This window comes from Heterodontus francisci, chromosome 2 (genome assembly GCF_036365525.1).
Source record: "Heterodontus francisci isolate sHetFra1 chromosome 2, sHetFra1.hap1, whole genome shotgun sequence".
NCBI lineage: Eukaryota > Metazoa > Chordata > Chondrichthyes > Heterodontiformes > Heterodontidae > Heterodontus > Heterodontus francisci.
Window position 1 is genome coordinate 208,381,045 of NC_090372.1, and position 21,986 is coordinate 208,403,030.

Here is a 21,986-nt window from a genome sequence, read left to right on the forward strand (position 1 = left end):
AATGATTCTCATAAATCTTTTCTGCACCCTCTCTCAAGCCTTCCTAAAGTGTGGTGCCCAGAATTGGACATAATATTCCAGTTGAGGTCATAAAGACACAGAAGGTGGTCGTTTGGCCCATCAAATCCACGCTGGCCCTCTAAAGAGCAATCCAATCAGTCCCATGTCCCCAGAGCTCTAAGTTTATTTCCCTCAAATGCCCATCCAAGTTGCTTTTGAAAACATTAATCTTCTCCGCTTCCACCACCCTCCAATGCAGCAAGTTCCATGGTCAATACCACTCGCTGAGTAAAAAAGTTCTTCTTCACATCCTGCCAGCATCTCTTGCCCAAAACCTTCAACCTGTGACCCTAGTCATTGTACCATCAGCTAATGGGAACAGCTTTTCTTTGTCCACCTTATCTAAACCTGTCATAATCTTGTACACCTCTGTCAAGTCTCCCCTCAGTCTCCTCTGCTCCAAGGAAAACTACCCCAGCTTCTCCAACCTAACCTTGCAGCTAAAATCCCTCATCCCTGAAACCACTCTGGTAAATCCCCTCTGCACCCTCTCAAGAATCCTCACATCCTTCCTAAAGTGTGGTGACCAGAACTGGTCGCAATACTCTAGTTGTGGCCCAGTGTTTTATAAAAGCTCATTATAACTTTCTTGTTTTTGTATTCTGGACTGAATTTTATGCAGGCGGTGGGAGTCCTGACTCTGGGTCAGAGAGGCAAGGGAAAGCGCGCCTCAGCCATTCTGAGATAGCCTCCAAATGCATTTTATGACGCTCAGGCAGCTAGCAGCCAGCACTGGGGTTCCCATCCCTTTAAGGTTGGGGATCCCACCTTCAAGAGCTGATGGCCACAGGGCTGGCAACTCAGCAGTCCCAGCAACACTAGGAGCGGTGGCCACTGCTGGTACTGCAGTAGGCCTGGGACCAGAAATAGCCATGGAGTTCCGGACTACAGCTATGTGGGGGTGGGGGGGGGGGGGGGGATGAGCTCACCGGATCCAGTCAGACAGGCCCCAGTGAGACGTGGGGATGTTGGCACAGGGGCAGCCTTTGCTGCCTGGGGCCCTCCGTGGGCCACAGATTGCCCAGGGCAGGAGTGCCGCCCCGTCACCCCAGACCACATGGCGGCCGCCTGGTGTTACTGAGCAACTGGCCTCTGGCTGAGAAGACTGTCCTCGTCAGTCCTCGCCCCGACAAAATTAAATGGTGTCGGGAAATCAACGGGCACTCCACCCCCCACCTTCCCTCACTATTTTATGGGCCCCAATACCACCCTGCCCCTCCCTAGAACACTGATAAAATTCAGCCCTATGCCTCTGTTTATTGAGACAAGGATCCCGTATGCCTTTTTAACCACTTTCTCAACCTGCCCTGCTAACCCTCAATGATTTATATGAACATAGGAACATACAAATTAGGAGCAGGAGTAGGCCACTCGGCCCTTCAAGCTGAACTGATTACTCCACATTTCCAACTACCTCCGATAACCTTTCAACCCCTTGCTTATCAAGAATCTATCTATCTTTGCCTTAAAAATATTCAAAGACACTGCTTTAACTGTTTTTGAGGAAGAGAATTCCAATGACTCACAACCCTCTGAGAGAAAACATGTCTCCTCACCTCTGGGCGACCCCTTATTTTAAACAGTGACCCTAGTTCTAGATTCTCCCACAAGGGGAAATAACCTGTCGACATCTACCCTGTCAAGACCCCTCAGGATCTTACATGTTTCAATCAAGTCGCCTCTTATTTTTCTAAGTTCCAGCAGATAGAAGCATAGCCTGTGTAATCTTTCCTCGTAAGACAGCCCGCCATTCCAGATATTAGTCTAGTAAACCTTCTCTGTACTGCCTCCAACGCATTTACATCCTTCCTTAAATAAGGAGACCAGTACTGTAGACAGTACTCCAGATGTGGTCTCACAAATGCCCTGTACAGCTGAAGCATAACCTCCCTACTTTTGTATTCAATTCCCCTCGTGATAAACGATAACATTCTATTAACTTACCTGATTCCATACTATAACTGCATACTAACCTTTTGCGATTCATGCATTAGGACACCCAGATCCCTCTGCATCGCAGAGCTCTGCAATCTCTCACCATTTAGATAATATGCTTTTTTTTTATTCTTCCTGCCAAAATGGACAATTTCCCACTTTCCCACATTATACTCCATCTGCCAGGTTTTTGCCCACTCACTTAACCTATCTATATCCCTTGGTAGCCCCCTTATGTCCTCTTCACAAATTACTTTCCTATCTATCTTTGTGTCATCAGCAAATTTAGCAACCATACCTTCAGGTTCCTTCATCTAAGTCATTTATATAAATTGTAAAAATTGTACTTCTTTCAATGTCGTATACTGTATTCGCTGCTCAAAATGTGGCGTCTTGTACATTGGGGAGACCAAACACAGACTGGGTGACCGCTTTGCGAAACACCTCCGCTTAGTCTGAAAGCACGACCCCGAGCTTCCGGTTGCTTACCATTTCAACACTTCCCCCCTGCTCTCATGCTCACATTTCTGTCCTGGGATTATTGCAGTGTTCCAGTGAACATCAACGCAAGCTCGAGGAACAGCATCTCAGTTACCGATTAGGCACACAACAGCCTGCCGGACTGAACGTTGAGTTCAATAATTTCAGAGCATGACGGGCCCCCCATTTTACTTTTATTTTTCTTTTTTTTTTCCTCTTTTTATTTTTTTAACTTTATTTTATCTTAGTTTGTTCAGTTTGCTGACCCACTTTTTTCATGTTTGTGCTTGTGGCTGGTCAGTTTTCAGTCCATTAACACCCTATCTGTACGAATGCTTTGTCTTTCAACACACCATTAACATATTGTTTGCCTTTGCTCCATGACCTTCTGGTCGGTTATTCTCTGTGACCTTGTCCTATCTACACCTTCGCCTTTGTTATCTCTTGCCCCACCCCCACTTTACTTGCTCAAAACCTTTCACATTTCTAATATCTGCTAGTTCTGAAGAAGGGTCACTGACCTGAAACGTTAACTCCACTTCTCTCTCCACAAATGCTGCCAGACCTGCTGAGTATTTCCAGCACTTTTTGGTTTTAGTTCAGATTTCCAGCATCTGCAGTATTTTGCTTTTATTTTATTACATCAACTATCTCACTCGCCACTTCTTTTAATCTCCTTGGATGAAGTCTATCAGAAGCCAGGGACTTATCAGCCCGCAGCTCCAACAATTTGTTCAGTACCACTTCCCTGGTGATTGTAATTTTCTCGAGTTCCTCCCTCCCTTCCATTTCCTGATTTACAGCTATTTCTCAGATGTTACCTGTATCCTCTATAGTGAAGACCGATGCAAAATGGTATTCACTATACCCTATGACCTCCCCCTCTCTGATGCTGAACATTCTGTACTCAGCAAAGGTCTCGGTTTTATCCCCTTACGTCCCCACCTCAACGAATTTCACGCTCGGCATGACATTGAGCTCTTCTTCTGTCGCCTCCATCTCCAGGCTCACTTCTTTGACCAAGAGTCCTCCCCCCCGACCAGCAGACCCATTCACCCACCTCCAGCATTCTCCCTCTACCTGGACCCCTCCCCCTGGCCTCTTACCCGCTCTTGATCTCTTCATTGAAAACTGTCAGCGAGACATTGGTCATCTCAATTTCTCTGCCCCCCTCACTCACTCTAACCTGTTCCCCTCTGAACTTGAGGCACTCCGTTCTCTCAGGTCTAACCCCGACATGGTCATCAAACCTGCAGACAAGGGTGGTGCTGTTGTTGTATGGCGTACTGACCTCTACCTTGCAGAAGCTTAATGCCAACTCACAGACACTTCTTCCTACCTCCCTCTGGACCATGACCCCACCACCAAACATCAAGCCACTGTCCAAAGGACTGTCACTGACCTCATCTCCTCCGGAGATCTTCCCTCTACAGCTTCCAACCTCATAGTCCCGCAACCACAGACAGCCCGCTTCTACCTCCTTCCCAAAATCCACAAACGGGACTGTCCGGGCAGACCCATTGTCTCAGCCTGCTCCTGCCCCACTGAACTTATTTCTTCCTATCTTGACTCTATCTTTTCTCCGCTGGTCCAGTTTCTTCCCACCTACATCCGTGACTCTTCTGATGCCCTATGTCATTTTGGCAATTTCCAGTTTCCTGGTCCCAACCGCCTCCTCTTCACTAGGGATGTCCAATCGCTCTACACCTCCAACCCCTACCAGGACGGTTTGAGGGCTCTCCGCTTCTTCCTGGAACAGAGGCCCAACCAGTCCCCATCTACCACCACCCTCCTCCGCCTGGCTGAACTTGTTCTCACATTGAACAACTTCTCCTTCAACTCCACTCACTTCCTTCAAGTAAAAGGTGTTGCTATGGGTACCCGCATGGGTCCTAGTTATGTCTGTCTTTATTGGGATATGTTGAGCATTCTTTGTTCCAGTCCTACTCAGGCCCCCTCCCCCAACTCTTTTTCCGGTACGTTGATGACTGTATTGGTGCAGTTTCCTGCTCCTGCCCCGAACTGGAAAACTTCATCAACTTTGCTTCAAATTTCCACCCTTCTCTCACTTTTACATGGTCCATCTCTGACCCTTACCTTCCCTTCCTCGACTTCTCTGTCTCCATCTCTGGGGATAGGTTGACTACTAATATCCATTATAAGCCCACCGACTCCCACAGCTACCTTGACTACACTTCTTCGCACCCTACCTCCTGTAAGGACGCCATTCCATTCTCCCAGTTTCTCCGTCTCCGACGCATCTGCTCTGATGATGCTACCTTCCATGACAGTGCTTCTGATATGACCTTTTTCCTCAACCAAGGATTCCCCCACACTGTTGTTGACAGTGCCCTCAACCGTCTCCGGCCCATTTCCCGCACCTCTACCCTCACCCCTTCCCCTCCCTCCCAGAACCGTGACAGGGTTCCCCTTGTCCTCACTTTCCACCCCATCAGCCTCCATATCCAAAGGATCATCCTCCGCCATTTCAGCCACCTCCAGCGTGATGCCACTACCAAACGCATCTTCCCCTCCCTTCCCCTGTCAGCATTCCAAAGAGCTCGTTCCCTCCGCGACACCCTGGTCCACTCCTCCATTACCCCCACCACCTCGTCTTTTTCCCATGGCACCTTCCCCTGCAATCGCAGGAGGTATAATACCTGCCCCTTTACCTCCTCTCTCCTCACTATCCCAGGCCCCAAACACTCCTTTCAGGTGAAGCAGCGATTTACTTGTACTTCTTTCAATGTAGTAAACTGTATTTACTACTCACAATGTGGTCTCCTCTACATTGGGGAGACCAAACGCAGACTGGGTGACCGCTTTGCGGAACACCTCTGCTCAGTCCGCAAGCAGGACCCCGAGCTTCCGGTTGCTTACAATTTCAACACTCCCCCCTGCTCTCATGCTCACATCTCTATCCTGGGCTTGGTGCAGTGTTCCAGTGAACATCAACGCAAGCTTGAGGAACAGCATCTCATTTACCGATTAGACACACTATAGCCTGTCGGACTGAACATCGAGTTCAATAATTTCAGAGCATGACAGGCCCCCCATTTTACTTTTATTTTCAGTTATTTTTTACAATTTTTTTTTGTATGTTTATTTCATTTCATCTTAGTTTGTTCAGTTTGCTTACCCACTTTTTTTTTCATGTTTGTACTTGCTGCTGTTCAATCTTCAGTCCGTTAACACCCTATCTGTACTAATGCTTTGTCTTTCAACACACCATTAACATATTGTTTGCCTTTGCTCCATGACCTTTCTTCTAGAGGACAGAGAGGCTGGTGGAATGGGTGGACAAGTGGCAGATGAAATTTAAGGCAAAAAAGTGTGAAGTGATTAATTTTGGTAGGAAGAACAAGGAGAGGCAATATAAATTAAAGGGTGCAATTCTAAAGGTGGTGTAGGAGCAGAGGGACCTGGGGGTATATGTGTACAAATCATTGAAGGTGGCAGGGCAGGTTGGAAAGCAGTTAATAAAGCAAACAGGATCTTGGGATTTATAAATAGGGGCATAGAGTACAAGAACAAGAAAGTTATGATAAACCTGTAAAAAACACTGGCTCAGCCTCAACTGGAATACTGTGTCCATTTCTGGGCATCACACTTTCTTAAGGATGTTAAGGCATTAGAAAGGGTGCAGAAAAAATTCACGAGAATGGTTCCAAGGATGTGGAATTTCAGTTCCGTGGACAGGCTGGAGAAGCTGGGACTGTTCTCCTTGGAGAAGAGAATAGGAGATTTGATAGAGGTGTTAAAATCATGAAGGGTCTGGACAGAATAGATAGGGAGAAACTGTTCCCGTTGGCCGAAGGATCCAGAATCAGAGGACACCGGTTTAAGGTGGTTGGCAAAAGAACCGGAGGCAACACGGAGAAATTTTTTTTTTTTTTTAAAACACAGGAGTGGTTAGGATCTGGAATGCTCTGCCTGAAAGTGCAACAGAGGCAGATTCAATTGAGGCCTTCAGAAGAGAATTGGTCAATTATCTGAACAGAAAAAATGTGCAGGGCTACTGGGAAAAGGCAGGGGAGTGGGATGAGGCAAGTTGCTCTTGCAGAGAGTTGGCACAGACATGATCAGCTGAGTGGCCTCCTTCTGTGCTTTAGACATTCTATGATTCTAAGCCTGTCAGTTTCATTGATCAGTGGCTCCCTGCTGGGCTCTTGCCATGTTGACCCTGTTGAGTTCCACACAGCTTGGGAAATTCATTCATTCACTGGCTGGTGAAACCAGAATGCAGGATTTAAGACTATTAATTGATGAATTAAATATTTAAATGACTGACCCGACAGCTCCACAGAATTTCCTGCTTGCCTCCAAACCCACCCTGGTGAAACCCAGAAGTGGGAGGTATCATGTTGGGTTTCCAACCTGCCAATATTTTTCAGGAATTTAATCCCCACTCACTGGAACCAGCACCGCGCCCCATTACCACCCACTTGGCAGCTAAAATTCTGCCACTAGTCTCTGATCCTTTTTCCTCTGCTTTGAACTTAGGTACTGAGTATTGCCCAAGTATAAAGGAGAGGAAAAATTACCTTATGGTCTGTTGCAGCATTATTTGCCATTAGTCCCAGAAATCAGGAACCTACATTGGAAACCCGTAATATTACCAAAATGTAACCCATTGGTAAAAAGGTTTACTGTTCACCCTCCAGCCAGTTATTCTAGATTTCTTTGCAGATAAGATCATGTTTTGGGTCACAGGGGGCACTGGTCTGCCTGTGGAAGCAGACGCTTGCACTGAGCAAGATAAAAGCTACCTGGAGTATACCTGAATCAGGATACCTATCCCCCTATGCCCCAACTCAAAGAATATATATCAAATACATGGTCTATTAATTTCCTACTTCACGTACCTGGAGAACACTTTGGGAAATTCAGCATCCCTGGCCTATGATTTTCCAATCATTAAAACGAGTGGATGAACAATCATGGGCTGAGGTGTGGAATTTCTCGATATAAAAATTCCTAGAACAGCGAAGGGGAAGATACAGCTCTAGTGTTATTATCTTAAAGTTTATAATTGGGATCCTGGCCTTCATCAACATCCCATTTACTTTGTACACCTGCAGATGGCTCACAAAGTTGCTGTGAGTGGTGTCAGGTTTACAACAGGGCTGAAGAAATGGAGAAAAATTAATATTTTGAACTTCTTTACAATTTCACTAAAAACAAGCAATCTACATGAATGCATTTAAATTATGACTACACATGGAGGCAAATTCTTTCCTCTAAAACTTGTGTAAAGCAGCCTAGTAGTTATGGAACTGGACCAGAAATCCAGAGGTTGTGTTTAAATCCCAACATGGCAATTTGTGAAATTTAATTCAATGCATCTGGTAATTTGTGATGTTAGCATCAGAAAAGCTGCTGGCTTGATGTTAAAAACTGAACAAGTTCACCAATATACTGGATACAAAATTGGCTAGCCCATAGAAGTCAGAGGGTGGTAGTAGATGCAAAGTATTCAGCATGGAGCTCGGTGACCAGTGGTGTTCCACAAGGATCCTTTCTGGGACCTCTGCTCTTTGTGATTTTTATAAATGACTTGGATGAGGAAGTGGAAGGCTGGGTTAGCAAGTTTGCCGATGACACAAAGGTTGCTGGAGTTGTGGATAGTGTGGAAGGCTGTTGTAGGTTGCAACGGGACATTAACAGGATGCAGAGCTGGGCTGAGAAGTGGCAGATGGAGTTCAACCTGGAAAAGTGTGAAGTGATTCATTTTGGAAGGTCGAATTTGAATGCAGAATACAGGCTTATAGACAGGATTCTTGGTAGTGTGGAGGAATCTTGGGGTCCATGTCCATAGATCGCTCAAAGTTGCCACCCAAGTTGATAGGGTTGTTAAGAAGGCGTATGGTGTGTTGGCTTTCATTAACAGGGGGATTGAGTTTAAGAGCCGCGAGGTTATGCTGCAGCTCTATAAGGCCCTGGTTCGACCACACTTGGAATATTGTGTTCAGTTCTGGTCGCCTCATTATAGGAAGGATGTGGAAGCTTTAGAGAGGGTGCAGAGGAGATTTACCAGGATGCTGCCTGGACTGGAGGGCATGTCCTACGAAGAAAGATTGAGGGAGCTAGGGCTTTTCTCATTGGAGCGAAGAAGGATGAGAGGTGACTTGATAGAGGGGTACAAGATGATGAGAGGCATAGATAGAGTGGATAGTCAGAGACTTTTTCCCAGGGTGGAAAGGGCTATCACCAGGGGGCATAATTTTAAGGTGATTGGAGGAAGGTTTCGGGGAGATGTCAGAGGTAGGTTCTTTACACAGAGTGGTGGGTGCGTGGAATGCGCTGCCAGCGGTGGTAGTAGAAGCAGATACGTTAGGGGCATTTAAGCGACTCTTGGATAGGTACATGGATGATAGTAGAATGAAGGGTAGATAGTTAGTTTGATCTTAGAGTAGGTTAAAGGTTCGGCACAACATCGTGGACCCAAGGGCCTGTACTGTGCTGTACTGTTCTATGTTCTAATATGCTCAGGGAAGGAAAACCTGCCACCACTATCTAGTTTGACTCTAATTCCACACTGCGTGGTCAACTCTGAATGCTTTCAAGTCAACTCAGGATAGACAATAAGTACCAGCATGTCCGACATCTTAAATTTAAAAAAAAATTCAAGCCTTATTTATAGGTGCTGACTTTTTTGTATGATACTGGAGCTTCCTCCATTTCCCAGTGCTAATTCTTATACAAAGCTTGTAGAACCGTTTATCTTTGTACTCAAAATGAAGTTAACAGACACAAAATGCCTGCTTGACAAAAATTTTGCATAGTAATATTTCTGTGGAACAATAAGTTTAAAAAACTGATCAAAGAACAAGACTGCATTTAGAAATGGAAAGAGCAAATAATTCATTGTATTGTACTTCAATCCTACTTATCTCTCAATCACACCAACACAAAGTAAGATTTGAGTATTTTCTTACAGAAACGTTGCCAAACTCAGCATTCCTAACATTTATCAATTGCCACTCATATTTGGGAATTACTCACAATATTGCATCATATATAATTTACACTTTATCCAGGTGCCAAATAAGAGGGGGAAAAAACACAACTTACCTTCCTACATTAAAAAAGATGAAATAACCCTGCTTAATTGCAGATCTGTCTTTCAAAACACTTCACTGGCTGTGGAACTTTCTAGTCTGCACTGGACCTTAAATAGAAACAATTCAGCATTATTGGAGATTGCCAAGACATCCACTCACCACCAAGCACAATAGAATATACTTAAATTCCGGATCTTCGCAATGGTCACATTGTTCTAGTGAGAAATCTGTAACTCAGAGCACTTTTCTGAATTGGAGTTTTTGTTCCAATTCCATTGAAATAAATAAGTCAGATGTGTGCATTGTCCAATGCCACATGAGTACAGCATAGAACTGGACATCAGCCACATAATGCTTTTAACATTCAAATGTAAAACAAATTAAAGCATATTTAAAAAGGAAAACTTAGAAATTACTGCTATTATTTTTTCGTTCTTGGGATGCGGGCATCACTAGCAAGGCCAGCATTTATTGCCCATCCTGAATTGCCCTCGAAGTGGTGAGCTGCCTTCTTGAAACTCTGGTGTCCATCTGGCATAGGTACGCCCACAGTGCTATTAGGGAGGGAGGTCCAGGATCTTGACCGACCAACAGTGAAGGAACAGCAATATAGTTCCAAGTCAGGATGGTGTGCAGCTTGCAGGGGAACTTGCAGGTGGCAGTGTTCCCATGTGCTGCCCTTGTCCTTCTAGGTGGTAAAGGTCGCAGGTTTGGAAGGTGCTGTCGAAGGAGCCTTGGTGAGTTGATGCAGTGCATCTTGTATGTGGTACGCACTGCTGCCACTGTCTTGTCGGTGCTGGAGGGAGTGAATGTTGAGGGTGTTGGATGGGGTGCCAATCAAGTGGGCTGCTTTGTCCTGGATGGTGTCAAGCTTCTTGAGTGTTGTTGTAACTGCACCCATCCAGGCAAGTGGAGAGTATTCCACCACACTCCTGACTTGTGCCTTGTAGATGGTGGACAGGCATTGCAGAGACAGGAGGCAAGTTACTCGCTGCAGAGTTCCCAGCCTCTGATCTGCTCTTGCACTCACAGCATTTATGTGGCTGGTCCAGTTCAGTTTCTGATCAATGGTAACCCCCCCGGATGGGGGATTCAGCGATGGTAATGCCATTGAATGTCAAGGCGAGATGGTTAGATTCTCTCGTTTGAGATGGTCATTGCTTGGCACAAATGTTACTTGCCACTTATCAGCCCAAGCTGGATATTGTCCAGATCTTCCTGCATATGGACATGGGCTGCTTCAGTATGTGAGGAGTCGTGAATGGTGCTGAACATTGTGCAATCATCAGTGAACATCCCCACTTCTGACCTTATGATGGAGAGAAGGTCATTGATGAAGCAGCTGAAGATGGTTGGGCCTGGGACACTACCGTGAGGAACTGCTGCAGTGATGTCCTGTGCCTGAGATGATTGACCTTCAACAGCTACAACCATCTTCCATTGTGCTAGGTATAACTCCAACCAGCGCAGAGTTTTCCTCCCGATTCCCATTGATTCCAGTTTTGCTTGGACTCCTTGATGTCAAGGGCAGTCAATTTTAACTCACCTCACCTCTGGAGTTTAGCTCTTTTGTCATGATTAGACGAAGGCTGTAATGAAGTCAGGAGCTGAGGGGGCCTGGCGAAACCCAAACTGAGCGTCAGTGAGCAGATTATTGCAAAGCAAGTGTCACTTAATAGCACTGTTGATGACCCCTTCCATCACTTTGCTGATGATCGAGAGTAGACTGATAGGGCAGTAATTGTCCTGCTTTTTGTGTACAGGACATACCTGGGCAATTTTCCACATTGCCGGGTGAATGCCAGTGCCATAGCTGTATTGGAACAGCATAGCTAGGGGCACAACTAAATCTGGAGCACAAGTCTTCGCACTATGCCGGAATGTTGTCCGAGCCCATAGCCTTTGCAGTATCAAGTACTATTCAGCCATTTCTCGATATCATGTGGAGTGAATCAGATTGGCTGAAGATTGGCGTCTGTGATGCTGGGGACCTCAGGAGGAGGCTGAGATGGATCATCCACTCGGCACTTCTGGCTGAAGATGGATGCAAATGTTTCAGCCTTGTTTTGCACTGATATGCTGGGCTTCCCCATCATTGAGGATTGAGATGTTTTTGGAGCCTCCTCCTCCAGTTAGTTTTTAATTGTCCACCACCATCCATGACTGGATGTGGCAGAACTGCATATAATAGAGTAGACAAGAAGGACCTGTTTCCGTAGCGGAAAGGTCAATTACCAGGGGGTACAGATTTAAGGTGATTGGTGGAAGGATTAGAGGGGACATGAGGAAAAACGTTTTCACCCAGAGGATGGTAGGTGCCCGGAATTCGCTGCCCGGATCGGTGGTGGAGGCAGAAACCCTCAACTCATTTAAAAAGTACCAGGACTTGCACCTGAAATGCTATAACCTGCAAGACTACGGACCAGGTGCTGGTAGGTGGGATTAGAATGGGCAACTAGTTTTTTCAGCCAGCATAGACATGATGGGCTGAATGGCCTCTTTCTGTGCCATAACTTTTCTATGGTTCTATCAACATGAACAATTACTATTTAAATCCAAGAAAATTTACCACAAATTGAATACTTTTGATTTGAAACCGCATGGCTACAGAAACAGTATACAAATAGATAACAGATGTAGAATAACACAAATAGTTTTATATGCAGGATAACTTGCATGCCGCCCATTGACAAATTTTTCAAACTGCCAAATTATATGATTTCCCAAAGGCCCTGTTATTGCATTCCCAATAACAGATTCTAGCATTTTCCCGACTACTGATGTCAGGCTAACTGTCCTTTAGTTCCCTGTTTCCCCTCACCCTCCTTTCCTGAATAGCAGCATTATGTTTGCTACGTTCCAATCTACGGGGGCCATTCTAGAATCTAGGAAATTCTGGAGGATGAAAACTAATACATCACTACATCTGTACTAACCTCTTTTAAAACCCAAACTGATTTTACATCTTGATTCACTCTACTGTCTGTGCCATTCTTTATCAAGGCTACCCCTCTTCCTTTTTCATTTTGCCTATCTCTTCTAAAAGTCAAGCATCCTAGAACATTTAATTCCAACCTTGTCATTCTGCAACCACGGGCTGGATTTTTAGGTCCTGCTGGGGGTGGGAACGAAGGTGGGTGGGAGCCGAAAATAGCACGCTGACCGGCATGCTGGGTTCCTGTCATCGTTCCCGCCACCAGCGGGTTTCATCAGAGCAGGGGAGGTCGGCTCGGAGAACCCACCCAATTCACAAATAAAGCCAATTAAGGTAGTCAAAGAGCTCATTGAGAGCTCGTGGAGGGCCAACTTGAGATTTTGGTGGGGATGCATGGGCTGCACGCTGAGTCAGGGGCAGACCAGGTGTATGCAGGTGACAACAAAATGGGGAGCCAGTCATGGCCACCCCAAGAAATTAGGTGGGCTCATAAAAGGGAGAGGCACTCAGACATTGGCACACAGGTGCCATCAGATGTGCATAAGTCCCAGGGAGATTACTGACTGCATACTCAGGCAGTGCCTGACATTGCAGGGGCATAAGAGCAGGGGACAAGAATTCCAGACACAATTGGGAGGCCATCTAAGTGCAAGGAAGGCAGCAGCTGGCAGTGAGAACACAACTCTCAGATTTTGGGTATAGTGGAAATGAGGGGCAACATCCTCCACAGTAAGACACAGCCCCGGGCATGAGAAGGGCAGGAAGATAACGGAGGCCATACCCTCAGCATAGGATCTACTACCGAAGATGGAGCTACCTTGAGATATCGGAGGGCCAGTGCCGCAGCAAAATGCGACTCTCCAGGCAGATGGTCACAAAGATTTGTGCCTTCGTGGTATAAGACATCACACCTCCAAGCGCTGCTCGCCATGCCTTGCCAGGAGCTGTCAAAGTCCCTGCGGCCTTTAACTTGTTTGCTTCCGGTTCCTTCCAAGGATCTTCTTTGGTGGCATCTCACAAATGCTGCACACCACTGCATCTCACAGGTTACTCGTGCCCCTTTTGCGAGAGCTGGACAGTTCATTCAATTCCAGACAGATGGGACCTCGCAAGCACAAAGAGCAGTGGGCTTTGCCATCATCACTGGGTTCCCCCAGGTGCAGGGAGTCATCGGTTGCACCCATGTGGTCGTCAAGGCAACCAGTAATTGGCCAGTGAGATTCATCAACAAGAAGAGTTCCTACTCCCTTAACGTTAGGCTGGTCTGTGGCAGAGCTTCCTACATGTGTGCGCTCGCTTCCCTGACAGGTGCCATGGTTCCTTCATCCTCCGCCAGTCCAGGCTGCCAGAGCTCTTCATGGCATCCTCCAAACCAAGTGGTTGGATTCTAGGGGACAAGGAATTTCTCTTGGAGATATCTATTCACCCTTCTACAGGACCCAGAGACAGATGCGCTACAGCTAAAGCCATCTGCTCACAAGGATCACCATTGAGCAGGCCACTGGGCTTCTGAAGATGTGGTTCGCATGCCTGGACTGGTCGGGTGGCGCCCTGCAGTGCGCTCCTGCAAGGGTCTCACGCATCGTGGTCTAAATACACAACATCTATTTGGTTCACCTTTATCCACTCTGCTTGTTATATCCTCAAAGACCTCTGACATATTTGTCTAACATGATTTCCCTTTCATAAAACCATGTTGACTCTGTTTGATTGCATTATGTTTTTCTAAATGCCCTGCTATTTCTTCCTTAATAATTGACTCAAGCATTTTCCCAATGACTGATGTTAAGCTAACTGGTCTATAGTTTCCTACTTTCTGCCTCCCTCCTTTCTTGAATAGGGGTGTCACATTAGTGGTTTTCCAACCCACTGGTACCCTACTGGAGTTTTGGTATATTATGACCAAGGCCTCCACTATCTCTGCAGCCACTTCTTTTAAAACCCTTGGGTGCAGGCCATCAGGTCCTGGCAACTTGTCTGCCTTTAATCCCATCAGTTTGTCCAGCACCTTTTCCCTCGTGATAGAGATTGTTACAAGTTCCTCCCTCCCATTTACACCTTGCTTATCTATCATTGTTGGGATGTTTATAGTGTCCTCCACCGTGAAGACTGATGCAAAATATTGGTTTAAATTGTCTGCCATCTCCCTGTTCCCTGTTATTAATTCCCCATTCTCATCCTCTAAGGGCCCCACACTTACTTTAGCTACCGTCTTCCTTTTAATATACCCATAGAAGCTCCTACTGTTTGTTTTTATATTTCTTGCCAATTTATTCTCAATCAATTTTCACCCTCTTTATTAGTTTTTTAGTCATCCGCTGCTGGTCTCTAAAAAAAATTCCCAATCCTCTGGCCTACCACTTGTTTTCGCCGCATTGTACGCCTTTGCTTTTTGATTTGATACTCTCCTTAACTTCCTTTGTTATGCACGGGTGGTTCATCATTCTCTTCGAGTCCTTCCTTCTGACTGGAATAAATGTTTGCTGAGTGTTATGAAATATCTGCTTAAAAGTCTGCCACTGCTCATCCACTGACTTCCCCTGGAGTCTATTTTCCCAGCCCGCTTTAGACAACTCTTTCTTCATACCTCTGTAATTGCCTTTGTTTAAGCTGAAGACACTGGTTTGAGACCCGAGTTGCTCACCCTCAAACTGAATTTGAAATTCTACCATGTTATGATCGCTTCCCCCTAAAGGATCCCTTAACTACGGGATCTCTTATTAATCAGTTATTAATTTCAGCTGAGCCTTTCTAACCCAGGAGGACAGCATGGTCTGGAACTCACTTTGAGCTGCCTGTGAGAACACTTACATTGAAGACGCAGCCTGGAATAGATCTGCTCTTACCACAATGAAGGATGTACACCTGCCCGAGGATTCGCAGTCCCTGTTCAAGGACCCTTGCTCCTCTGCATTACATCACTCCTCTCTTCTTGTCTCGCCATTAAAAAAAAGGAAGCTCACACATCTGGCATTGTGTGCCAATATTTACATAATGTTGAAAAATAGAAAAAATGCAGTTACAGGTGAAACATACTCCAGTGACCCACTTACTGTTCTGCCCAACATGGTGGCCCCCGTTTTCTGCCACATCTATGCGATGCTCTCCTTGTGGCCTCGGATGAGGTGGAGGCAGCCTGCTTTCTTGTCTCCGCTTGCACCGGAGATGCACGTGGTGGTCGTCCTCATTATGGAGGTGCCAGTGGGGTTATCTCCAGAGGCTGCTGCACTGGCATCATTGCAGGGGCAGCCTCCATTAATGGGCCCTGCTGCATAGATGGTCTCTCAGTCAGAGGGGCATAGAAGGCCAATGATGATGAAGGTGGTGTCAAATCAGCAGTGGCATCCTCATCCTCAGTCACTGCCTCAGTCCATGTCTGGCACTCCAGAAGGCTGGAGGGAATCTCTAGCTGGAGCACAACTGGCATCCCCTCCACACCACCAGCGCCATTGACTGGTCCATGCTGCAGGGGTGGCACAGTGGCGCAGTGGTTAGCACCGCAGCCTCACAGCTCCAGCGACCCGGGTTCAATTCTGGGTACTGCCTGTGTGGAGTTTGCAAGTTCTCCCTGTGTCTGCGTGGGTTTTCTCCGGGTGCTCCGGTTTCCTCCCACATGCCAAAGACTTGCAGGTTGATAGGTAAATTGGCCATTATAAATTGTCCCTAGTATAGGTAGGTGGTAGGGAAATATAGGGACAGGTTGGGATGTGGTAGGAATATGGAATTAGTGTAGGATTAGTATAAATGGGTGGTTGATGGTCGGCACAGACTCGGTGGGCCAAAGGGCCTGTTTCAGTGCTGTATCTCTAAACTAAACTAAACTAAACACGGCCTGCATTTTGTTCACTGTTCCTGCATGCATTCTGAGCACTGCCACAAATGGCTCTCCACGAAGTCGGTCACTCTCTCAATAGAGAAGCTTATCAGCTCAAAGCCCTAAGCCATGGTGGCATGCACGAGCTGAATGGACTCCTCCATTCTCAGCCCATGACCCTGCACTGCCTCAGGAAACTGACATCTGGGAGTTCCTGATCTAAAGAGTCTCTTTTGCGACTCCCGAGGCCCTGCATCTGTGCCCGGCCGAGCAGAGCCGTGGCTATCCTCCATCCTCCAAGAGGTACTGCCCACAGCTGGCTGTGTCACCTCCTACTGCTCACTCTTGACATGCTCATCACCCAGCGCCACCCTATATATGCACTTGTGAGGATCCACGTGACTGTATCTGAGCTGTTGGAGGGTGTGCTTGTAAGATGGACTGCGTTTGCTCTGATGTTCCTGCTGGCAGCGCTTGCCCCTGTGCAGACACAGGAATTTGTCCTTCCCCTGAGATATTTGAACCTCTGGGAGCAACAAGAGGAGAATATGAGAACAAGCCTTGGGGAGTAAAATCCTTTGCAGTGTTGAGACTTCCAAATGCAGCTGAATCTTTGGCATGCTGTCAGATGGGCTGCAGTGCACGTTACCCACTTCATCTATGCGTTGAAATTTCTATTCGCCCTGCCCACCAGGGATACCCATCTCACTTCCCCCAACATGCTCATGGTCAGCCACCCTGGCAATCTCCATGGCTCCTTCTCCATAACAGTGACAATGTGTAGGCTGGGAGCCCGGTTTGCACCCTTTCATGGGCATATGTGCCCATTTCTCCTGCAAGGATAAAAAGGAGCGAGAGCGCGAGAGAGAGAGAGGCAGAGATAAGGCACTGATGGCCTCTATGGCAAATGCCAAAGGCTCACTGAAATAAGCAGCAGCATTTATCAGTGCTGGCAGGTCCTCAGCAGCATTATCACTCAGCCTTGCTGAGGAGTTTATGGATATGCTGGGCACACATGCCTCTCATGTTCAGGAGCAGCATGCACCCTCAGGCTCCTCAGCTGGGCTGTCTGCTGGAGGTTGAATACCCAAGAGACCTGTCATGAGGGTCTGGCCAGAACCAATAGGGTCATTGAACCTTTTCCTACACTGCAGCCAGTCCTTCTTGACCACACTCTGTCTGCTCACAGTTTCTGTCATCTCTATCCAGACCTGCTTGGTTTGTGAGGGTGGCCTTCTCATACCACCTTCTGGAGGAGAACCAACTTCCTCTCCTTCACTGCCTTGATGATCTTCAGGTCAATGTCTACGAAGCAAGGGGCAGCCCTGCCCCGCGTTCCAGACCTCTGGCTTTCCTGTTCCATGTCTGCTACTGCAATTGAATCAGTAAAACAGCAGCCATTTTCTATTTAAATCTGGCCTGCACTTCTTCAGTACCACCTCCATTCTCTTCCCCACAGCCGCTAATTGGCCCCCAACCCGCCCTTCAGACAATTAACAGGCCATCCCCATGAAAATTGGGGCCTGTGACCCGGAAACAGTTCCAACATCAGTTTCCAGATCCCGGCAAGAAAATCAGGTCCCACATCTCCATAATGACTATTAGATCAAACACATTTATTTCAATCTGTGCTATCCATTCATGTTGTTTTACAAATGCTTCATGTTAGATCAAACACATTTATTTCAATCTGTGCTATCCATTCATGTTGTTTTACAAATGTTTCATGCATTCAGATACAGTGCCTTTAGCTTTAACATTTTTCTATTTTTCCTTGATGTCACCTTAATCACGAATACCTTGTTATCTTTGTTAAGCTCTCTGTACCTTCTTGACCCACAATGCTTATTTTTCCTAAATTGCTACTCTACTCCCTTGACATTTCCCTTACTGCTCATGAATTTACCCATTTCTAACTCTTCCCAACCCCACTTCGTTCGTTTAAAACCCTATCTACCTATCTAATTATTTGATTTGCCAGGATATAGGTCCCAGCCCTATTTAAGTGGAGCTCCCACTTGCCCCAGTACTGTCACTAGTGCCCCATGAATCAAAACTCCTGCTTCCCACAGTATTCTTACAGCCATGCATTTAACCTTCGAATTGGTTTGTCCTTATGCCAATTTGCACATGACTCATAACAATCCTGTTAGTTCTTACGCAGACCATGACAACTGAATCCTCACCCTCCCACTCCACTTTCTTCTCCAGCTGTGAGGAGATATCCTTAATCTTGGCATCAGCCAGGCCACACAACCTTCAGAACTCACTGGTGGGGGCTGCTGAGAGCAGTACCTATGCCCCGATAAACTGTCCCCTACCATTATCACTATTACACTCTGTCCACTTGAAGGGGAATGCTCGAGTCCAGTATGGAAGGAGTGTTGTACAGTTGGCAATGTCAGAGGAGAAATCAGTCCTCGTACTGATCTCTTTTCTGGTGAAAATTTAGCTGGCGGGGAGGGGGCACAAAGAACCAGTTTCTTTTGTGCCCGATCTCTTTCAGAAGTGTACCAGCATTTAAAAAAAATTATTTCATGGGTTAAGTGTTGCTGGCAAGGCCAACATTTGTTTCCCATCCCCAACTGCCCTTGAGAAGGTGATGGTGAGCCATCTTCTTGAACCGCTGCTCTCCAACTGATGTAGGTACACCCACAGTGCTGTTAAGGAGTTCCAGATTTTTAACCTAGTGACAGGGAAGGAACGGCGATCTCGTTCCAAGTCAGGACGGTACGTGACTTGGTGGGGAACTTGTAGGTGGTGGTGTCCCCATGTGTCTGCTGCCCTTGACCTAGGTGGGAGAGGTTGCGGGTTTGGAAGGTGCTCTCGAAGGAGGCTAGATGAGTTGCTACAATGCAACTTGTATATGGTACACACTGCGGTCACTGTGCCACGTAGGCGTGGAGGGAATGAATGTTTAAGGGGTGCCGATCAAGCTGGCTCCTTTATCCTGGATGGTTTCAAGCCTCTTGAATGTTGTTGGAGCGGCACTCATCCAGGCAAGGGGATAGTATTCCATCAAACTCCTCACTTGTGCCTTGTAGATGGTGGACAGGCTTCAGGGAGTCAGGAAGTGAGTTACTCACCACAGTATTCCGAACCTCTGACTTGCTCTTGTAGTCAGTGTTTATGTAGCTGGTCCAGTTAAGTTTATGGTCAATAGTAACCCCCAGGATGTTGACGGTGGGGGATTCAGTGATGGTAATGCCGTTGAATGTCATGGGGAGATGGTTAGATTCTCTCTTGTTGGAGATGGTCATTGCTTGGCACTTGTTCAGCGCGAATGTTACTTGCTGCCAGATTGGCAGGCCATGACTTCGAAGTGCAGCGGTCACCTGCATGAAAGAAGCATTTAGCCCCTTGAATACACTAATCAGGATCTTAACATGCAAGTTAGGACCCATTCCCAAATTCAGCATAAACTGAGCAACATGTGGTCTACAGTGGCCTACCAGCGGTCCTCAAAAGGGTTCACTGGAGACCTGATGAAAAGTCCAGTCGAATGTGCTTGGAGATATATGGGAAGCAGGTGGGAAAATGGAGTTGACGCAGATGATCAGCCATAATCATACTGATTGGCAGAGCAGGCTCGAGGGGCCATATGGTCTCCTCCTGCTCCTATTTCTTATGCTCTTAAGTTCCTTTTTAAAAAATATAAGTTTATGTAGAACCAGGAGGAGCAGAAAAGCTACTTTATAGCTCCATTGCAGTATGATGGCCTAGGTTTTCTGCTGCCAAAGTCCAGAACCTACCTGCAGCTAGCTCAGCAAGAGAGTCTGACAATTTTCCTAAGGTACCAACTGGTGAATTGCATGGGCAGACCCAATTACTGTCCACAGATCCCGAGTTTTATGGAGAAGTGAACTAAAGCCCTATGTCTTTGGCCACACATTCACTTTGCAACACCCACTTTGAGATAGTTTTCAATGCCGCTCCAAGTTCTCTACCATCTTCTTTCAAAAGAGACCAGTTTAACCAACCCTGTCTGTCTGTTCAGGTGGACATAAAAGTTCCTATACAGTAGTGTAGGGATTACAATACAGGATTAGTAAACTAGAGGCCTGAACTAATGGTAATATAAGAAATAAGAGCGGGAGATGACCATTTGGCACTACAAGCCTGCTCCACCATTAAATACATCATGACTGATCTTCAACCTCAACTCCTCTCTACTGCCCACTTCCAATATCCCTTAATTCCCTGAGAGATCAAAAATCTCAGTCTTGAATATACTCAACGATGGAGCATCCACAACCCTCTAGGATAGACAATTCCAAAGATTCACCATCCTCTGAATGAAGAGATTTCCCCAAAATTTTCAATCTGTGTCCCCTAGTCCTTGTACCATCAGCTAATGGAAAAAGCTTTTCCTTGTCTATCTTACCTAAGTTTGTCATAATCTTCTACGCCTGTATTAAATCTCCCCTCAATCTCCTTTGCTCCAAGGAAGACACCAGCTTTTCCAACCTAAACTTATAGCTAAAATCCCCCATCTCTGCATTCTCTCAAGGACCCTCTGGCTGGTGACCAGAACTGGATGCAATACTCTTATCTTTGACCTTTTTGTCTCGAGAGACAATGGGTAAGTGCCTAGAGCTGGTCAGTGGTTTGTGGAGCAGTGCCTGGAGTGGCTATAAAGGCCAATTCGAGAGTGACAGACTCTTCCACAGGTGCTGCAGATAAAATTAGTTGTCGGGGCTGTTACACAGTTGGCTCTCTCCTTGCGCTTCTGTCTCTTTTCCTGCCAACTGCTAAGCCCCTTCGACTCGCCTCTCTTTAGCCCCGCCTTTATAGCTGTCCGCCAGCTCTGGCAATCGCTGGCAACTGACTCCCACGACTTGTGGTCAATGTCGCAGGACTTCATGTCGTGTTTGCAGATGTCTTTAAAGCGGAGACATGGACGGCTGGTGGATCTGATACCAGTGACGTGCTCGCTGTACAATGCATCCTTGGGGTCCTGCCATCTTCCATGTGGCTCACATGGCCAAGGCATCTCAAGGGCCGCTGGCTCAGTAGGGTGTATATGCTGGGGATGTTGGCTGCCTCGAGGACTTCTGCGTTGGAGATACGGTCCTGCCACCTGATGCCAAGGATTCTCCGGAGACAGCGAAGAAGGAATGCGTTGAGACGTCACTCTTGGCGGACGGACGTTGTCAAGGCATCGCTGCCATAGAGCAAAGTACTGAGGACACAGGCTTGAAACACTTGGACTTTTGTGTTCCGTGTCAGTGTGCCATTTTCCCACACCCTCTTGGCCAGTCTGGACATAGCAGTGGAAGCCTTTCCCATCTGCTTGTTGATTTCTGCATCGAGACACAGGTTACTGGTGATAGTTGAGCCTAGGTAGGTGAACTCTTGAACCACTTCCAGAGCATGGTTGCCGATATTGAAGGATGGAGCATTTCTGACGTCCTGTCCCATGATGTTCGTTTTCTTGAGGCTGATGGTTAGGCCAAATTCATTCCATGTAGGATGTTAATGCAGTATCGTCAGCAAACAGGAGTTCCCTGATGAGGACCTTCCGTACTTTGGTCTTCGCTCTAAGATGGGCAAGGTTGAACAACCTACCATCTGATCTTGTGTGGGAGGAAAATTCCTTCTTCTGAAGACTTGAATGCATGTGAGAGCAGCAGTGAGAAGAAAATCCTAAACAGTGTAGGTGCGAGAACACAGCCCTGTTTCACACCACCCAGAATAG

The 21,986-nt window shown here is 46.6% G+C and overlaps 1 protein-coding gene across 9 annotated transcripts in view; it reads right to left on the minus strand.

Annotated features, from left to right (window-relative positions):
- gjc2 (gap junction protein gamma 2) overlaps window positions 1-21,986 on the minus strand; it is a 202,843-nt gene that overhangs the window by 138,678 nt on the left and 42,179 nt on the right. For 3 of the 9 annotated variants that reach the window (XM_068015309.1, XM_068015243.1, XM_068015253.1), the window contains exon 2: window positions 9,550-9,646. The exons of the other annotated variants lie outside the window; for them this stretch is intronic. The gene's annotated coding sequence lies outside the window, so the exon portion shown is untranslated. The remainder of the gene's footprint in view (window positions 1-9,549; window positions 9,647-21,986) is intronic. 9 annotated transcript variants of the gene reach the window in all.